The sequence below is a fragment of the Meriones unguiculatus genome, chromosome 21 (genome assembly GCF_030254825.1).
Source record: "Meriones unguiculatus strain TT.TT164.6M chromosome 21, Bangor_MerUng_6.1, whole genome shotgun sequence".
NCBI lineage: Eukaryota > Metazoa > Chordata > Mammalia > Rodentia > Muridae > Meriones > Meriones unguiculatus.
Window position 1 is genome coordinate 46,118,867 of NC_083368.1, and position 18,278 is coordinate 46,137,144.

Below are 18,278 nucleotides of genomic sequence, written 5' to 3' on the forward strand. Positions count from 1 at the left end.
CAGCTGTGTCCATTTGTCTACTTAATCACTCTGTGTCCGGCCATGAGAAAAAGTGAAAGTTAAACGGAAGCCTCTGCTGGCTTAAAACTCCTGGGGCTCCTCCAGAAACCCGAGTTATTATTGCAGGGCATAATGGCTGCAAAATGCAGTCACCGGGACGCTCCGTCCGCGCACCCCCACCAGCGTCGGTGACGATGAGCCCCCGGTTTTCAGCGGGGAGAGGATCTCTGTCCACGCGGGTGAGCGCTGGGCCGCCGCCGCGGTCGTGGGAGAGGCTGCAGCGCCCGGGCGCGCAGGGGGTGCGTGCGCTCGGCGCGGGTGACATTCGCCGCGGGAGCACCAGGAGGGGGAGACTCGGGGCCGCTGAGCTCCCCGGGCGCCCGCTCCAGACTCCGGGGCCGGGAGGGAGGAGGAAGCGCCTGGCCCCCGGCGAGGGAAACTTCGCCTCCACCTAGAAAGTTTCACCTTGGCGGGGGCGGGGGTGGGCGGGGCTTGAGGAAGCGCGACCCCCCCCCCCCCCAGGGCTAGGCTTACGGGCTGCAGGGAAGGCGGGGACGGCGGGGACGCCCCTCGCCACCGCCACCAACCGGAGCAGGGTGGTGCGAGTCGCCACCTCGGGCCCCCCGGAGGGACCGGTGGGACCAACCGAGAGCGACAGGGACGGGCGAGACACGTGCTGGGGCGGGTGCCTAGATCTCATCGCCTCCAGCCCGGACGCGCCCGGGCGCCGCCGATGCCCGGCTGAGTCACGGGCCGGGCAGGGCGCGTGTGGGAAGGGGCGGAGCAGTCCGAGGGCGCTCGGCGGGGTTCGGCCCGGGCCGCAGGTGACCCGGACGGCCTCGCCGCCGTCCGCCGCTCCCGAGCCCCGGCTGACCTGGTGCAGAGCCAGATGCCGCGCGGCCGCTGACTCGCCGGAGAAGGGCGGAGCGCGCGGGTGGTCCCGGCCGGCTGACTTCGCCGCCGCGCGCTCCGGGCACCGCAAGGTACAAACTCCAGCCGCGTCCAGCCCGCACCCACCCTCTCCCGGCACCTCTGCTTTCTTTGTTCCACTAAGGGAACTGGCTGCCGCTCCGGAGGGCAAGACCACCGAGGTGGGTGCGAGCTCGGGGGGCGAGGGGGCTTCGGGAACTGAAGGGATTGGGTAGGGGGTGGTGCAAACTAGGATTGAGCCTGTCGCTTTAGGAGAGCGTTGTTGGCGGCCACCTGTGTGACTCAGGGGCGCTGGGAGCATTGGGTGCTTTAGGGCTGGTGTGGCTCTGCAAGTTTCACCGTAGGGGTCTGACTCAGCCCTTACAAAAGGGATCGGTCACCCTGTCCAGGGTGATGCAGACAAGGTTTGAGCCCAGCTATTTCCTTGTTCCCAGCCCTGCTTTATCTGCTTGCTTGGGTCTTTCCCAGGGGCAGGTGTTTCTGGGACGGTCTGAATTTTTTATTCCTGGCAAACACGAAGACTGTGTGATCCATCATTTTCGAGCCTACTTTATCTTTTTTGCTGGGACTCAGTAGAGGTGAAATACGTTATAACCAGAGGTCAGGCAGTTTGGCTAGTACCAGTATAATTATTAAAACACCAATGAAAGTACAATGCAGAATTTACTCCAAACTGCGGTTTCCCCGTTTCCTACCTTTTATGTTTAGAAGAGCCATTTGCTAATTTGGCAGTTGGCAAGGGTTCTAGGGGCTCACGCATGAATGCTTGTCCCTTATCACAGGCTTGTGTTCAAAGCAGCTCTGGGGCAGAATGAAATACTGTCAACTTTCTTAGGCAAAATAATCAGGAGGCTCTAATTGCCAAGTTAAAACGGTCCATGACTGTGAGGAGATGGTAAAAGCTGTAACTGGAGAGAATATAGACGGAATTTTAAGAAGACTGTTTGCATTTTACAGCATTGGGTGGAGGTTTATTCTGTCGCTTCCAAAAGCCAGCCACACACACATTGCCATGCAAATGGATTCAGAAGAACATTATTTTCCTTTACAGCTCAACTATTATAGCTGACTAATGAATTTCTTCTGCATGAAGATGATCTGAAAATGATGTACATGGCGTTTCCCTTTGCTACTGGGATATAAATTGTGTTTTTATGGGGACAGTGTTAATATCGCCTGGATTATTTACAGGTATATAGCTTTTCTCTCCAGCTGGAAGATTACTTGGCTTTGTTCTCAAGTGTAAAGTTCCATTGTGGAACAGAAATGAGGTGCTGTGGTCTCTGCCATTAGCCAAGGCTTATCTCATCTGAACAGATAAAAACACACAAGTGTGCTGTACACCTTCAATAAGAAAGCTTATGGTTCCAAAAACGTGTTCCTACAAAGTGTAATAGGTGCTTAAAACGTTGTGGTCAGTTTTCAAACTCACCAGTGCGTTAGTCAATAGTTATTAACTTACCCGTACTCCGCTGTAAACAAGATGGATTTATCGTGTGTCCAGGATGCTCAGGCAACTACTGCCTTTGTTCCTGATCATTTGCAACAGGGCCTTTACACTCGGGGCGCGCTATGGCTTTGAGAACCCGAGGGAAAGCCTTATCTGCAAAATAAAAGGGTGAAAATATGGACAGGCAGTGAATGTGAAAGTTTAACATTTGTGTTACTTTTAAGTCTAGAACGAGAGGAAAATAACAATTTTCTCAAGAAGGCAAATACCTACAATTTATGACTTCTAAGACCACGGGAACAGTGACGCATGTTTGTCTTCAACTTTTCAAAAAAAAATATTCTAATGAAGACTGCACTTAGAAATATATTTTTAAAGGTCAATTTCCAGAGCTGTTGATAGAAATAAACAGTTCGAAATAGAGCTAATCTGATTTTCTCTTACAAGTGTGTGCAGTAACCTCAGGGGAAGGTTTTCTCAGATGCAGTTCTCTCAGAAAGGCTTGCGCTTTGTGTGGCTGTCCAGGTGCCACTATGTGCTCTCACACCCATGGTCAGGCATGGCTAATCATGCCTCCAGATCCCCTCCCTTTTCCATACCCCTTTGCTCCTCATCTCCATACCTTGACTTGACTCCCATTTCTCACAGTTTTCTGGTTTATTCGTCACTGATGTTCGGCTCGGTGGTCGTCATCAAAGCCATCCGTACTTCTTTCCCTATCCCTTGGGGATAGAATTGTGCACGGGTGTTTTGTCTGTGTGCATGTGTGTGCCTGGTGCCTGTAGAGGCCAGAAGAGAGCATCAGATCTCCCGGAACTGGAGCTCCAGACAGTTGGGAGTGCGGTGGGTAGATGCGGGTACAGTGGACGCAGCCCGCGTCCTCTGGTGGAGCTATGAGTGCTTGTAAATGCTGAGTCGTTTCTCCAGTCTCCCCGTGATATCCTTCGGCCTATTATGTTTGTGCCTGGAGCTCCTAAAGTCCTTATCATTTTCCCTTAAGGGACGAAGTGAACACAGAGACTCAAGTGTAAGGGGAGTAGTTTCCTTTTCCCGACAGGTGCGTGTTGCAACTCTTGTCAGAGACTGAGCCCTCAGGACAGAGTCTCATGACTTTTTTCTCAGTGCAAAATAGCATGCAACTCTCAATAATATGCAGTAGGTGCAGTGGCCAATGCCAGTTTGGAATCATTTTGATTATGAGTTCTTAACACATACTGATTCACAACTAAACGCACATTTTTCTTACCAAAAATAGCAAAGAAGTTTACTGTGAGCATTATCTGTGCTGGTTCTTGTAGAATATCTAAATGTGGGGGAGGGAAATAAAATGCCCTTGAGAAATTTACGGTCTAATTGTGTAGACAGATATTACTCATACGAAACAGAGCTTGAATCCAAAATTATTAAGGAAACATTACGTGAAGAAGCTCGATCATCTCATTTGCTGAAGACTGCAACATAAAGACCTTAACACGCCTAAGCTGCTTCTGCTTATTTAATTCTTCATATCCTCCAAGCTGAGCACAGCTCATCCTTAAGGCCTTCACAGTTCCACACTGTAGACTAAGGAGCTGGCTTGAACCTCACTTTGTGCTCCTCAGCCATCCCATTCCCAGCCACCAACAGAGCTTAGCTCATGCAAAATCTTCTACTGAGGTACGGGTTAGACACCAAGATGGGTGTAATATTTCTAAGCCCCTGATCACAAACACACACACACACACACACACACACACACACACACACTCCTTTTCTCTCCCTCTCCTTTTCCCCCTCCTCCACCTTTCTCCCCCTCTTCCTCCCTCTCTCTCTCCTATACCCCTCTCAATTTCCTTTTACTTTCTCTCTTTGTAAAAGACTTTAGAAAACGATTTCATTCCTATGTGTGGGGTCTTCTGCCCCATTATCAGATTAGGAGCTGTGAGTGACTTTGTAATCTGCCCTTCCATCAGAAAGCCCCTGCTCAGATATTTCTTCAGCTGTGTTAAATTGTTTAACGTTTATATTTCCCTTGGGTTTTGTTTTAATAAAAACATCCAGTAAAATCTGACTACTTTGCTTTTCAACTGACAAAATGAAGAAAGTGTTTTTATAAGCTATAAAACATAATTGAGAGAAAAATCACACGTGTGGCATTTGTAACAGGAGGTGTGAGCACTGTGAAATGAAGAACAATCAACTTCGGAAATCGCAGACCCGGGCATGTGTGTTTCTTTCTGTGGTCATGCCAAGTGTGTTAATACGGGTTATTCTCCATTTTAATTTTGCATCCAGTTGTGTAGCTGTAGGACCATACAGCAATTTTGTGAAGACCTATGGGCCATATAAATTATATCATGAGGCTGAAAACCTGGCTGTACTCCTGGGACAAAGGCAAAGCAGTTGTGAGATGTGGCGGGGGAACCACAGGTGCTCATGAAAGCCAAGCCCCCATCCTCTTAACAGTGCGACTGGGGATTTAAGATACTTCATTGAGCATCTCTACCAGACAGAGCGCTAGTGTGCAATGTGTCTGGAGAGAATAAAGCCCACAGAACGGTGACCTCTGATATCCTGTTCTGTTGAGGTAAACAAACAAGAAATTCATAAGTCCAACACATTTTGTATGTTAGTTGGGAAGGAGAGTGGGCACTGAAGAAGATAAGAATGAGAGTGGTGAAAATGAAAAAGAAAAGAAAGAAAATCTGGTGCTGAGATTAGGGAAGGGCCTCCCATCAAGGACAGCCTTAGCCAGACCCTTAAAGAGAGAGTGTGAATACCAGTGTCTCCCCCACAGTTCCCTGGTGTTTTTGTGCTTTTCTGAAGTTGTGCACTGCACAAGTGTCCACAGAGTCTCTCGTTTAGGTGGTGTTCTATTAAAAAAATGTCTTCTGTGGGTAGTGTCAGCCTTAAAGATGGAGGAACAAATGTGGAGCAGACCCTTTTGTTTATGGAATGTGGAAAAATGATTCATGGCATTTCCCTACATTCATTGGGTCCAGTATCAGATATTGGCCCATCAGGTTAAGAAGGTTCTTTCTTACTTTCTGCCCTGTGCCTGGCCTCATGGAATGTGTGGGTAGTAATACCCATACAGTCATTGCTGGTTCTTCCCAGGGTGACAAGTGGGTGCCAGCAAATAAGGCAGTTGCTGATGGTGTGCCTGCATGCTGAGCTCTCCTGTCTCCCTTCTCTCTGCGTCCTTTTTCCTTTTGTGTCGAGACACAGCTCTGGATTTCCCTTTTCTTCTCTTCCTTTCCTCTGTTTTGCCTATGCCCTCTATGAATACCTGCAAACAAGTAGCTTAAATGAATGAAACTATCCATTTCTAGTAGGTGCTGAAAAAAATTCTACCCGGGAGGGGGTGGGCACCATTTGGAATCCATCACTGGAATTATCATGTGGTCTCTCTGTGTGTCATGGACCAACATGGTGGTGCTTAGCCTCCCCGGTTTAAAGATATATGCAGGAGGATCAGAAAGACTGCAGACTGGATTTGTCCCCACGTGGCCTTGGCTGTTTGTGCCCTGCCCCATGCTAAGGCTCCTTCAAGTACTGTTCCAATGAACAGCACACACAGCCAGAGAGACTTGGAATACTTTGTAAACAAAGCAGTTAGTTTTTCTAGAATTCTCAAAAAAAAAAAAAATCCCACTTTGGAAAGTTAAGTCAAAAAAAGAAAAGGGTGTCTTATCATTCATCACCTATTAGCATAGTTCTCTAAACTGACCAGTCCACATGCTTTGCATCAGGCAATGGACATTTCTATGCAACGGGATAACCTAGTTATTTTGTTCTTACTTGAGGCCCTCGTTCTCTGAAACCTGAATCCATCATAACTTTGTGTGTGAACTGCATTTCCAACTTCTCTCCTTCAGACTAGACTCTCCTCTTGGAATTTTGGCTCTTTATTTTGGATCTGACTGAACTTCCCTCTTTGTTTTTTTTGTTTTTTTTTTTCTTCCCTGCTAGTGAAACTCTGCCTTGCTGGCTTTGAGTGCCCTTTCAAAGCAAGCAGTGTTGCAGTCTACTTTTCCAAAGGAATAAAGGCTCACAGGTTACAGATGAACCTGTTTTCTTTAACCCTAAAAACTAGGTAAAGAACCCGGCTAGAAAAGGCCATTGTGTGAGGAAGGAAGATTATGTGCTATATGTCTTCCTACAATTTTAAATACAAACATAGTAATACACCATAAAGCAGTGCACATGTTAAGATCACAACCCCTTTCCTGTATTGAAATGATCCTGTGTTGCGTGCTAGTTGGAAATCTGAGATAGCACCTACAATCTCAGGTCCAGTTTTGAAGTTGTGTGTTACAACAGAATGGCTTGAGGATCAAAAAATAAAAAATAAAAATAAAAAAAAAGACTCCATCTGCCGACCTTTGACATAAGGTAGTCATCCAAACTCTGTCAGAGAGGTGGAGTAAATTTGTGTAGCAGGGCCAGGTCACCTCCTCTGAGGCCTGCTCATGTGGGAAAGAAAAGCCCAGCCAAGTTTTGGGTCCCTAAGACAATTCAAACTGACTTGAAACAATAAGTTTTGGCTTAGCTTGAGACCAGAGCATTTTCTCTCTTTGAGTTTCAAACCTAGGGGTCTTTTAAGGGAAATTTAATCCATGTGTTTTTGATTCACTAAACCTTAAACCATTACCCATAAACTGACTGTTCCTCTGAGCTCTTTGATGTCTATGAAATCTTTGAAACCATGGAAGTACCCTTTGTTTTTCCCAAAAAAATATGAAGTTGCTTTCTCCTAAGGGTCAGTAAATGGCATCTTTAAAAATCTGGGATAGGTGTAAACTACCAAGCCAGCTTATTGCATGCAACTAACGCAGTGTGAAAACTGTTAGTACATGCAGAGACCTGCTTCCCATGGTACTCAGTTGAAGCCCTTACCAATGCCAATGACATATTTTTGACACATCCCATCTTTCTAACAAGTATTCCAACTAGTCATCCTTTTTTTCCTGACCCTTAGTAAGTACTCAGTACCTAATTGAGTGTTAAGTGAATGACTTTTCTTTCCACACCCAGAGCCTTTTGCCCAATGCCAATCTTTGTATTCAATATCAATATCCATCTGTCATGTCTTAGAACAAGATCTATTCTGAGTGGGTTGACCTGCTTTGGCAAATTTCAAAAATAAGTCATCTGACTAAATATATGACATTTATTGAAATTCATTTTGTACCGTGAAGCAACTGCCTTGCAAAGAGTGCCGAAAATAGGAAGGAATTTCTAGGCTAATTTGATTAAATATTCTGTTGTTACCATATGCTTTCTGAAAATTGATGTTCCCCTCTTTTCCTAGTCCTGTCATCCTTCCTCCCACCTTGACACATTTACTGATTAAAAGCTAAACACAGGAAAGGAAAGGTATATGATGCAAAAGAAGATCAGCAAGTTTGAACAATCTGCCATATACTATAGTTATAAATGACCGCCATGTATAAGGGAAGGGGGTTGTTCAATGGTAATGGAGCGACTGGGTTTTGCTCCGAATAACATGGATGACACATCTTTGAACTCCATTGTGTGGAGAAAAACACCTTCTTGCTGTAGCCACATTTCCTGTTTGTGTGTGATTTCTGGTAACTCTGCTTCCCATATGGACTCAACACAAACGTGTAGCTTGAAATGCACATGGATAAAACTGCTTTGGAGAGAGGGAGAGGTACAGAACTAGAAATGCCAGTGAGCCCTGCTTTGATGACAGATGTGGGTTTCTAATTGCCTATCATACACTATCCTCAGAAACCCTTCCTCATCCAGAGTGCACAACATGCGAAGTAGCAAAATTTGGTCATTTCTTGCATTTTTGTGAGGCTGAGAGAAGAGGGGGAAATTATGTTATCACCGTCATAGACCTTTTGTTGACCCTGAAGGCCTACTGCACCCATACAATATCAGTAAAGCTAGTTCTGACATTTCATTACAGGTAGCTATACATGAGGAGTAAAGTTATTTATATAGCTTAGACTTGTCTGTGTTTGTTGTTGTGCTTAGCGAAATCATTAATAATAATGATGTGGGTTTTTTTTTTTACACAACTGTATTGCAAGTATTTTAAAACTCCAATTAAAAGGTCTTATATCTTGATAAATGAAGAAATGCCTCTTTACATATTTGAGAGACTATAAAATTGTTCCGTTTAAGACATTTTGTGATAACTTTTATACCACAGATACAGAAATTCAGTAATACCTGGAGTTTGTGATAGGTATTGGATCAGTGAGAAAACAGAAGGGAATGACAGGAAAACACTTGAAAGGTCAAAGAGCACTGTAAGTCACAGTGTCCCATGAGAAGCCTGCCTGCCTTCCTTGAGAAATCTGACTTCTTTTCTTCCTTCTTTCCTTCCTTTCTTCCTTCCTTCCTTCCTTCCTTCCTTCCTTCCTTCCTTTCTTCCTTCCCTCCCTTCCTTCCTTCCTTTTTACTTCCTTCTTACTTTTTAAAAAGTAGTTTATTCTTGATAATTTCAATCATGTTTGCCCCCCCAGTTCTTCCCCTTAACTCTTTTCAGATCCCTGCACCCTATTTCGCGTTTTTTTTTTTAATATCTAATAGCCCATAAATCTGATTTATAGGGACAACATACTAGGAGCCTCACCCATAAGGAAAACAGACTCTTTCTCTCTCTCAGAACCTGCCAACTGTCCATAGCACTTTGGCTAGGAATGGCACTCAAGGACCCCTCCTTCTCCATCTAAAATAATGATCGGCTAGATCTTGTGCAGGTTTCGTGTGTGCAGCCACAACTGCGGTGAGCTCCCAAGCTTAGTGGTCCAGTCATGTCCAGAGGAGACTGTTCTGTTCTGGGGCTCCCCAGCCTCCGACTCTTCGGTTACTTCCACCTGCCTCTTGCGCTATGGTTCCTGAATATGGGATATAGATGTGCGCCTGTGCACGCCACAGGCACTTTGTTTGGCCGTGTTCTGTTGTTAACCACCATCCACTGCACACAGAACTTCTCTGATGAGGTCAGAGAGCTGCACCATCCCATAGGCAGAGAGATACAAATTTAGAGGGTGATTTGATACTATGACCATTTAGCCAAATTGATAGCAGTGGGTTCACCATTTGAGCCTTCAGAGAGTGAAGGCTCCCCAACCATAGTTTCTTGACCAGATTTGCAGTTAATGGGCATGTGTTTCCTCCTATGGAGTGGGCCGTAAATGAAACCGGAAAGCAGCTATTTACCCCCTAAAATTCGTTGTACTCATGGACATATCTTTCTAATCACTCTTGAAGCCCATGGGGTTCACAGATGGGGAACGCTGACCCAACCAAGAATAATGACAATAATCTAAATTATTTGGGGGTTTTGGGGACATCTCTGACCAACAGCTCAAGGGGAGGCACCTCACACCTGGCACTGGGCTTCTTATTTGGCAACTTACATCTCCTGGGGTGAGCACTGCCTCATCTGTAGAGTAGCTCCACCTCAGCCCTGTTAAATGAATACGAATATGTTCGTATGAGACTTATCAAATGGATTTCTACACAGCTCTCCCAACCATCCTCAGTAATTGTTCCACCCCAACCCCCTTCTGTGCTACCTTGCCATCCCTCTCTCTTCTTAAGCCTCCCTCTGCCTCTTTACATCACCTGTGTTCTATTAGCCTTCTTCCCTTGAAATATTTCTTCACCCTTCCCAACAATGGCCCCTTTCTAGTTTCTTGATTCAATAGGTACTTCAAATTAAACCCCAAAATAAGTTAAATATTTGACACTAGAATCTACATATTGATGAGAACATGAGGTGTTTATCTTTCTGGGTTATCTCATTTAGTACACTGTTTTCTAGCTCCATGCTAGAAAAAAAAAACTATAAATTTTATACTTTTATTTTTCTTTATAGCTAAATATAACTCCATTATAACTTCATTTTCTAGGCATACCATTTTCATTACTTACTCATCAGTTGGTGGATATCTAGGCTGTTTTCATGGTCCAGCTATTGTGATTAGAGCAGCTACAAACATGGATGAGCAAGTATCTATGTAGTAGAAACTAGAGGCCTTTGGATATAAGCCCAGAAGTGGTATAGACAGGTTAAATGGTGGTTTTCTGAGTCGCTGTTACACTGATGTCCACAGATGTTGCGTTAATTTTCACTCCCTCTAACAGTGCATGCGGGTTCTCTTTTCTCCATCCTTGCCAGCCTGTGTTGTCTTTTCTTAATTTTAGCCAGTCTGACTGCGATTAAGTTGAAATCTCAAAATAGTACAAATGTGCATTTCTCAGATGGCTAGAGATGATGAACATTTATCAAAATATTTCTTAGCCGCGTGTACTTTCTTTTGTATTTTTCTGTGGAACTTTGTAAGGTTCCATAGCCCACTTTTTAATTGTTGCCTTCACTCTAAGTAGGAAAGAGGCAGATCAGCATGGGAAATCAACAGTGGAATCACACACACACACACACACACGTCAGGTTGTGGGTAGAGTATAAGCCTCCCCTCTCTTCACACATGCCTTCATTCTCTTTTTTTTTTTTTTTTCTCAATGCAGTTTATTCAGGAACCTTGAACAATCCTCGGACCCTGGGGAAAGCCAGCCCACAGCTTAAATAGCCTCTGGGTAGCCAACCCAGGCGTGCCACGTGGGCAATGCAGATAGGTCCACATACATGGAAGCAAGCCAGATCCTCAGCCTTAGCCAAATGTGGAATTGTTTATGACAGAGAGCACTCACCATCGGGAAGGTGGAAGGCGGAAACCAGCTCCATCTTTAAGGCATAGCATTCCGCAGCTCTCTACAGTTCCCCCTTTTTGTTTTAGACGCATCAGGCAAGAGTAGAGGTCTGATCTCTGATATTAGAAATAAATTGGGACTTTGTACCGATGTTCATTTAGGTGTCATCCACCCAAAGAGCATAAGACCCGTCCGATACCTTTAGTAGACTATCTGTATTATGGTTTGAATATGGTTGTGTCACCCAAGAACTGCATGAAAAAGGAACCTCTTTCTTAAGGAGGAAGTGGGTGGAGGTGGTGTAGATCTTTAAAAGGTGAGTAGAAGTAAGAAATATGTATTTCCCTGGAGCTTTATGGGACACCACTACCTCTCTGACCCCTGGCTCTAGATGTGAGCACCCAGTTTCCTATACTCTAGCTATTGTCATCTGATGTTCACCATGAAATTGTCACCCAAACTGATCCATGCTCATGAGCCTCGACAATGTGCCGCATAAACCTTCTCTCCATAAAGCCAACTGCTCAGAGGGTTCATTGCAAAGCTTACTAATGTAACTACCCAGATGTAAACTGGCCTCTGAGTCTAGCCCGTCTTTGTTTATGAGTGAGAAGAGCAGGACCGTAAGGCAGATGCACAGCTGTTGTTATCTGTGTCACGGTCTAAGCACTCTGCGGTCAACTCTCATGCGCTGTGTTCAGTTCATCTTCTCAGAGAAAGTTGTTGACATTAAACCAGACAAGATTATAAAATTTTATGACTTTCACAGAAACATTTTCTATCTTATATAATCACTGTAATGCATGAGTTATTATTGTGAGCAAAAGCTACGTACAGTCTTTTCTTATTGCTGTGTATGGTCTTAAGAACTATATCTATGACCATTTTCCACTGACATACCATTTGTGGATGTGAATTAGCTTCCCTTGAGGATGTATCTTGAAGACTTTCTTTGGATGTTCACTATGACAGAGTCCATGCTGACAGATTGTGTCAGGAAAAAAAAAAAGTTCATATTTAAAATAAACTTAGACAGTGATCTAAAGATTTGAGGAAAGCTTGTGTTATTTCCTGTCTTTTTGTCTTTGCTTCCTGTATTTTTTTTATCTAAGAGTGTGGAATGGGCAGCTCTCATCTTAACCTTGCCTCACATTTGGGCATGAACCCCATCTCTCCCACCTCCAGGTAGAGGCCATACTGTTCCAAGAGCCTGTGGTTTGCATGCTATCTGGCTAACACAGAGACAGCAAACAAATACTTGTCACTTAAGAACTAGAAGAATCTTTAGGTTTAAACATTGCATTAGCTCTTGTGGGTTCATGGAGGAAGAACTTCAAGCAGAAATGAATATACATTTTGGGAGTCTCAAAAATGCTTTTCTGTCTAGTCAAAATTAAGAAACTTCTAAATTTCATTTCAGTGTGAAGATCACATATTTAGATTGTCTCTTGAAATCTGTGTGTCAAGGCCCAGTAATTTTTAAGCGGTCTTTCGGTCTTCAAGGAGCTTTTTAAAATGCTGTTTAAGTCACCAGAAAAGCACAGCTAAAATCCAAGCAGTTTCCCTAATGGCAATGAAAGGTGACAGCTCTCAAATCTGTGTCATAAGTTGATTAATTACTTTCCAACTGCTATTAAACATTCTAACTGAATAACTAGCCTGGAATTCAAGATCAAGGCTCCCTCACAATTCCTAAATGGGTTTTAGTTTTCAGAGCTAGATGATCATTATATATGATTCATTTCTTCAACATCTTTAGGTTATTGCCTTTATTGAAGAAGAAGAGTATCTGTTTTGATGTGTTTTCTTTCTCCCCAGAAGTTATTTCTTCCAGATTTGAATAAATCTGATTCTGAGGCAATAATAATTGGAAGCTGGCATTTCCTCTTAATAAAGGCCTATGGGACTGATGAGCAACGAATACATGAGGGATTTGCTCCGGAGGTCATAATCATGTAGCCATCTGCTCCTCAAATCAGCTTGCTCGCTCAGTAGGAATAAGCACTAAGGCCTTTAAGATGAGAGCACCCTGAAACGGAATTTTGTTCGTGGTCCTCCCGACTTTGGCCAGTCCATAACAAATGTTTCTCCTACAGGTCTCTGTCCCATCTTCCCCTAGGCCCACTGCAGTGACTTCCCCATTCTCTCAAGTTCTCAGTTGTCTTCGGCTTCCCTCATTCTCAACGTGAGATCGCCTTTCCTACTTGGAGACTAGCAGAAGCCCATTTGGTGGCCATGCCGCTCATTACTACCTCCTCGAGTACATCTCAGAGAGTGAAGTGCTCTTTCAACCTGTGATCCTGTTCCCACACTCCCCCACATCTTTGATCACCTTGCTCTGCCTGCCCTGCCCGCCTCTGCCCCCTCTGCTCCCATCTTTAAAGTCCCTTTAACCATTTTTCATGCAGTCCTGATGCAGCCAGCCACTGCTTCAAGAGAGAAATAAAACACAGATGTAAGGCATGCTGATAGGATCTTGGATACACAGTTGCCTAAGTGCTGTGATTTTTGTCTTATCTTTTAAGTAACAGTTCTTGAAAAGTGCATGCCTAGCCTGCTTTCTCTACTTTCTTTATTCTTATTCATTCCCTAACTCATTTGATTGAAGTAGCCTCCCCCATATGGCAAAGAAAATTCCCTCATTGGCAAAGCTAATGGGCGGTTGTTTTATTCCCATTCTCTTCTCTGGAGTATATGACACTCCATGACGTATGTCTAATTTCTGCCCTCTTTCTTGAAAGTTTTGCCTTAGCTTTGAAAAATAATCCCAACTCAGCCTCTGTGTCTCTGTGCTTCCTCTGTCTACAACTTTTCTTTGTACCTTTGGAATAAAGACAGTGCTGCCCCTTATCTGAAAAGCTTGGGAACAGAAGTGTTTTAAATGTTAGTCTTCTTTCAGATTCTAGAATGTCTGCTAGTTGAGTGTCCCTAAGGAAGATCTAAATTTTAAAATGCTCCAAAATTCAAAACTTTACATGTGTGCAGCTACTCAAAGGATGGCAGAGTTTAGATCATTTTGCATTCTTGATTTTTGGATTTAGGATATTTAGTCTGCGTAAAGGATAAATGCACTGCTCTCTGATGGACCAAAGATTTTTTTCCAGAGATTTTCCTTTTCCTTAGAATGCCATCCTCAGCTTATAAGACACTTCCACCTGAACGATCAGCTCATTGCCTTAGAGCTATTGATTGACATCTCCTGGGTTCTCAGTCACTTTTATGATTGTTATCTATGCTGAACCATTACCACATAAATGTTCTTTCTCTAACATCTCCCTGATCCTGTCATCACTTTCTATCTAAATTTACAAATTCTTTGTTTGGATTAACTCTTCCACATACAAATTGAATTGGCGTTTTGTTTTGTTTTGTTTGAGACAAGGTTTTTCTGTGTAGACTTGGATGTCCGGAACTTGCTCTGTAGACCAGCGTGCCCTCAAATTTAGGGATCTGCCTGCCTCTGCCTCCCCAGTGCTGGGATTAAAGGCATGTACCACCACCACCCAGCTGTTGGTGTTGGTTTTGACACTAAAGCTCACAGGCTAGGAGGAAACGCCGGATGGGGGGAAGGCACCTTAAAGAGCTCCTGTGTCTCTGCTGGAGGGCAAGAGAGGCACTAAAAAAGACTTCCCAGATGAGGGTCTTAAGGTGAGACCTTAAAAGAGAGTGAGAGTTATCCAGGTGTAGTGAGGTAAGAGCACCCCTTGAAGAAAATCCGCGTGTGCAAACACCCAAAGTGGAAGAGCACGTGGCTTGCTTTAAAAACTAGAGAACAGGTTACTTAGTCCAGCAACTGCAAGAGTAAGTTCCTAAGGTAGTGACGTTTTGTTCAATATGGAAACAGCATAAAAAAAAGTCTCTTGTACCTTTGGGAACAGATTTCAAGAGTGGAGAGGGAAAACCAGCTAGCAGACTGTAGAAATCCAGGGAAAGAAGAGACACAACCCTGACTAATAAGACACATCTACAATTCCCATGGATGGGAGTCTAGTACGATGACCTGAAAATGCAGGAGATGAGAGACGCTGAGATATGATACAGACTGGGAGAGCAGGTGTTAGGAGAGTTCTGCAGAGATCTCCAGCTGCCCTCTTGGCTTGACACACTCATCCTGTTTTTCCAGCCTGTTAGCTTTGTTGGCTCCAGCCCTCAGGTCTCCATTTCTTATCACTTATGTTCTGTTCCTTGTGGCTTGTATTCAGTCTTGCTTTGTTGTTGTAACAAAATACATAACAGGAAGCAACCTGAGGGAGAAGGGGACGGTTTTAGCTGGGGGTTAGTGCTTTGCAGCAGCACAGCCCTTTGTGGCAGGGAGAGGTTTGTGGCAGAACATCAGGCAGATTCACACTGTGTCCACAATCAAGAAGCAAAAGCAATGAACGCTAGGCCTCAACTCTCTTTTTTCTCTTTCTGTTTAACCCACATTCCACATTTGGGGTACGTCATCCCTCCCCAGCTTTTCTGGAAACACAGTTATAGACATATGCAGAGGTGTATCTCGTAAGTGATTCCAAACCCAGCCAAGTTGACCCTGAAGACCACCCATCATGGTGGTCTCACCCAATTTCCTGTCTTTTCACTCCATCTGCATGCTGGCAGTGTCTTAATTCAAGTCTTTAGCCTAGTCCTTCATTCTTCATTCTCAGACTCAAATATTCCACATGCCTCCCAACTCTAGGCTGCTCACACAGTACCTCAGCTGTGAGCACAGCACGATCAAGCTGGTTTCTTCACATCCCCAGCGAGTTTCTGATGTTCCTAAATCCCACTGGTTGTTCTAACCCCTTCTGTCAAAAATCGGGAATATTTTTACCTCCTTTTTTTACTCACACACCTGATATTTTGATTCCATTCTGTGTGTCTTCAAACTATAACCACAATTAAGCCAGTTCAGCTAGAAGGACACTTACTATTTCTGTCACTGATGAACTGCTTAAGCAGCCTATCTCTGGCATCATTGCCTCACACTTGCGCCGTGCTCTCCTGTGCTCGCTGCAGTCTTCCCTTGCACAGTCAAGGTGATTTCATTCAGTCCACACCTTGTGTTGGTTTTCATTTCATTCCAACAAATGCTAGAGTCTCATAGTGGCCTACAGAGCCCGACAGTTCTGATTCTTTGTCTTTCCAAATCTCATCTTTTGGTTGCCAAGGGGAAAAAAAATCTCACCAAACATGTCCCCTGTTTATTCTTCTTGCCTCTGCTCAGGAATCTCTTCTCATATGTCATTTGGCTGGATTCTCCCTCCATCATACTTTTTCTCAAAAAGTCACAGACTTCTTCCTGTACCCTTGAGACAGACCAGATTTCCAGACACTGTCAACTTCTAATATACTCCACCTCCAGCATACTTATATGTGCTGTCACTGGAATGCCCCAACTAGTAAGTGCTTTCCAAAAGAACTAGAGTGTTTGCCTGGTCACTGATGTACGCTAAACACACAACAGGGCCTAAATAAACATGTACTGAATTCAATCTACATAGATGTTGGATAGCCAAAACTAGTGCTGGAGAGATGATGTTTTATACCCTCTCCTGATGAAGATAGGAAGATAGATACTGAACTATGAAGTTTCCAGTTTATTCTCCTTGATTTTTATCCTTATGCCTAAAAGACTTTGCACTGTCTTATAGCCTTTGGCTCTTTCCCACTTCAATCTGACCACCATATAGCCATTAAAATGGGACATATGTACTAATCTCTATATCCATCCATTGACTCCCAGCTACAACAAAAGCCCAGGCCTTCAACAAAAGCCTCTGTGAATGTGATTTGGCAGTTTCAACCATGCCATCCCCTCCCACACAGTAATTTTATTACTAAATTCAGGAGAGCCCTATACCTCAACCCCTGGATTGTCTGAGTGTTTGAATCCTCAGTGCTCCAAGTGTCCATGCACTTAGTTGTCTGAGCATGTCATTTGCCTTCAAAACCCAACTTTAAGCCATCTTTGCTTTCTAAGCTGCCTTCAGCTTTTCTTCTCTTTGTGTTCTACCTGTGATAGCACTGCTATGCATGAGCTGGAGGATGGTACTCCCAGTCATTTTGGCAGTGACTATTTAAGTGAAAAAGACCATTTAAAAAGACCATTCCCTCTTCTTGCTCTTCCTTTCTCTTCCTCAAACACATATCTTATACACTCATAGGAACACCAGTCAGTGTGCACACTCTTACACAGCCCTGAGTGATTTTCTCTTCAATTGATCAGTTATATAAATGCAATGCTGAGCACAGTTGTTTTGAAGTTGTCCTAACCTTTAGGTTTATTGATTTTTTTTAAGCGTCCACAGTGTTTACTAATGTTAGAAATAGGATTTTATACTTACTTCTCTGCCCTGTCCTATTTTCATAGGGATTGACTTGCTTGGCATTCTCTGTCCATTTAAAAGTGCTTAATTTTTATTTTGTAGAAAATGTGCTTAGTTCTTTCTTTTCGGATGATATATTGATCTGAACATGTTTGTATTCTTTTGATTTCTGTTCCAACATAATTGCATTATTTTCACCCATGAAAATCCACACTTGTAGAAAAATAGAGCCAAGTTTGGTAATTCCATTCATTCACAGTAGTATCACAATTTCTACTTTGCTTAGAAAAGAAACTATTGTGTACTTCATCTTCAAAGCTCAGACCTAATTCATTCAGCCTCGGAGTCTGCTTGCTAATGTTGACTTCTCAGGAAACATCCTCAGTGTGAGCAAAACACACTACACTAAAGAACTAAGTGAAAGGAATCAGAAAGAAAGGCCCACCTGATAGAACCCCTTGCCCCCTTTCTTGCTAGAATAGTTTCTCTTTCCTTATGGTACAGCCACCATGACAAAAAAAATGGATCTACATACGGCCTGTTTCCCTGTGCAGCTGTTTAATTTTTTTGCCTCGTGCAAATGGAACAACCAGCAGTGTCTTGTGTCTAACACTCGGAAGCAGAGACAAAAAGAAGGGCAGTTTGAGACCAGCCTGAACAACGTCACAAGAAGACCTTGTCTCGCTCTAAAGATAAGGAAGGGGAGGAAGGGAGGGAGGAAAGAAGGGAGGAAAGAAACAGACTAATCCACTCCACTCTTGAGCACAGACCCCCCCCATTTGGAAGGAGAACATGCAGTTATGCTCAGGAGCGTCCCCCTCCCCCGCCACGCCACAGAGAGGAGGGAATGTCTGATTCACTAGTGAGCAATGTGTCAGCTTCCTCTGGATGTGTCTCCCTGTCAGTTCACA

At 44.0% G+C, this 18,278-nt stretch overlaps 1 protein-coding gene across 2 annotated transcripts in view; it reads left to right on the plus strand.

The window, feature by feature from the left end:
• The first annotated feature begins 857 nt into the window (after positions 1 to 857).
• The window catches only part of Met (MET proto-oncogene, receptor tyrosine kinase), a 114,134-nt gene continuing 96,713 nt past the window's right edge, over positions 858 to 18,278 (plus strand). Inside the window, exon 1 of one of the 2 annotated variants that reach the window (XM_060374043.1) lies at positions 858 to 1,091. The gene's annotated coding sequence lies outside the window, so the exon portion shown is untranslated. The remainder of the gene's footprint in view (positions 1,092 to 18,278) is intronic. The other variant, XM_060374044.1, reaches the window with a different exon arrangement.